The 2,724-nt window shown below is 39.5% G+C and overlaps 1 non-coding gene across 1 annotated transcript; it reads left to right on the plus strand.

Annotated features, from left to right (window-relative positions):
• The first annotated feature begins 1,587 nt into the window (after window positions 1-1,587).
• On the plus strand, window positions 1,588-1,695 carry LOC138391033 (U6 spliceosomal RNA). The gene has a single exon (XR_011234676.1). It is a non-coding gene; the product is annotated as a U6 spliceosomal RNA (small nuclear RNA).
• Window positions 1,696-2,724: the final 1,029 nt, after the last annotated feature.

Genomic DNA, 2,724 nt, shown 5'->3' on the forward strand with positions numbered 1-2,724 from the left:
ACAAAAGTCCTACAAGGGTTACACAAGCAGGAACATATAGTACTCCTCACTCCTCCTCCAGCCCCCAGGGCTGTGGAATCAATTTAGGGAGCCTCCTCCTCCTCCCAGCCTCTCTTCTCCCTAAGGGGTTGAGGTGGAACCTTAGGCAGTGGAGGTTCTTGGAGGGGTGGCAGGCAAAGGGAACCAGCCACAGTTCCCTGGTTACTTGAGGTTACCTGCGGGTACCTGGAGTTACCTGGGGTTGGGGCTTTTGGCCCTGGGGCTCATCCCCTTCCCTCCCTTAAATTCAAGAGGGTTGACCTAAATTTGGGCCTAAATTTTGACTCTTCCTTAATGCTTACTTCTAGACAAATTAGCTTATAGATATATCTGATTTGATTCTAATTATTTAGCCACAGACTGAAAATTTTTTCCATTTTATCAGTCATACGTTTCCTTCTTCCTCTTATTTTCTGTTTGTTTTTTGTTTTTTTTTCCTGCTTATTTTTGATTGGATAGGCACAGTTCTTTTCTTGTATTGCATGTTTTATTTTTTGTCCTTTAAAACTGTTCCCACTGTGACAATCCACTTCATAGGCACATGCAATGTTACAGTCCTCATTTTCACACCACTTTCAGAGTAAATATTATTTCTATGTTTGTTTCTTATAGGATTATTTGCCTCTAATTAGCATGTTCAGGATTCACTCCGGCTTTATGCTTCTTGGCTATTATGGGGTTGATAGTGTGTGAAAAATTACTTGGGCGCAGGAATAGCCACACACAAGAGAGTGTTGAAGTGTGTGTGGTTCAACAGTGACTGTTCTCTGTAGCCAATGCCATCTGTTGGTGGAGGGAAGAGTTGACATTCTTTTTTTTCTGTGAATCTGTAGACGTTGAAATTTAAGGGGCAAAGCTGGTCTACACATATTATCCTGAGGCTTTAAAAATAATTCATTATAGATAGTTAATACTTTTCCTTGTCAATACATATAGACCTATTTCATTCTTTTTATATCTTTGTACTATTCCATAGTATGGGTACACCATAATTTATTCAACAATTCCCCAATTGATGAACATTTAGGTTGTTCCTAGATTTTTTGGTTTTACTACAGGTAATCTCATAAATGACATATCTTTGGGCTTAAATGTACATTTCTTTGATTTTTAATGAAGCTGAGCATCTTTTTTATCTATTTATTGCCCATGTCAATAAATAGAGTTCTGGTTCATGATTCTTTAGTGCTATACAATATCACGAGATATGGCGGTATCCTAACTTACCCAGGCAACCTCTAATGTTGGACATTTGTGTTGTTTCTGTAGTGGCAAAATCAAATGCTCATTATGTCTCCTGAACTGACTGTCAATGTGGGCTTTCTTGCACAAAGTTGCAAGAGTGAGTCAATCATCAGGCTAAACCCGAGGTGCTGGCCCTGTCTTGAGTCTGGGCAGTGTGCGGTTTTATATGATCACCACCATTTCTGGTTTTGTAGCAGAACTGATCACAAGGGCTTCAAGATTTGTGACATAAGGCCTTTTTCTCTGATTAAATTAAGGTGGGGAAACTTGTCTAGCTGACCAGCTGTTTGAAAAATATCTTAGGTGCTCGCTTCGGCAGCACATATACTAAAATTGGAACGATACAGAGAGGATTAGCATGGCCCTCTGCGCAAGGATGACATGCAAATTCGTGAAGCGTTTCATATTTTAAAAAATTAAAAAGAAAAAAAAAGAAAGAAAAAGAAAAATATCTTAGAGTTAATGAGCTGGCTTGGTTAAGCAGTTTAAGATATTTATAGTTTATTCTGGAGATGCATAATTTTTGAAACGTTTGCCCAAATACCGAGTGCCAGCCAAACTTCCACTCTCCCCTCTATTATTCTGAAGAATACGGTAGTCCCTCCTCATCCACAGTTTCAACTTCCATGGTTTCAGTTACCCGTGGTCAACTGTGGACTAAAAATATTAAATGGAAAATTCTAGAAATAAACAATTCATGCGTTTTAAATTTCATGCCATTCAGAGTATCGTAATGAAATCTCACGCCATCCCACGCCATCCTGCCCAGGACATGAATCATCCCTTTGTGTGGCATATCCATGTCCCTGTTAGTCACTTTTAGGAACCATCTCGGTTATCAGATCGACTGTCTCAGTATTGCAGTGCTTGTGTTCGAGGAACCCTTATTTTACTTAATAACAGCTCCAAAGCGCAAGAGTAGTGATGTTGGCAATTTGGATATGCCAAAGAGAAATTGTAAAGTGCTTCCTTTAAGTGAAAAGATGAAAGTTTCGACTTAATAAGGAAAGAAAAAAAATATGCTGAAGGTTGCTAAGATCTACTGTAAGAATGAATCTTCTGTGAAAGTTGATTGTACAAACTGAGTCATTCTTGTCATACCCAACTAAAACAGAGTTGGGGGAAAAAAAAGAACCCAGGGTACATAACGTTGCTCCAAGAATATAATTCTCTGCAAGCCTGGTTGCTGAAACTGCCTGCTGTCACCTGAAACTACCTGCTGGGGCTCTAAGAATAATTTCGCCCCCTGCGTTCACTTACCAGTCAGAATTTGCTAGCTCTTCAAAACCTTGCTAGAGCCAGTGAACTTTCTCAAAGAGCAGTACGTGACATTGCTCTCTCTCTCTCTCTCTTTTAATAAAACCTCTAAAATCATTGTTCTTTGGACATACCAAGACCACCTGGTCTGTGTGTGTGCCCCGAATTGCAATTTTTGCTTCC

The sequence above is a fragment of the Eulemur rufifrons genome, chromosome 8 (assembly GCF_041146395.1).
Source record: "Eulemur rufifrons isolate Redbay chromosome 8, OSU_ERuf_1, whole genome shotgun sequence".
Classification (NCBI taxonomy): domain Eukaryota; kingdom Metazoa; phylum Chordata; class Mammalia; order Primates; family Lemuridae; genus Eulemur; species Eulemur rufifrons.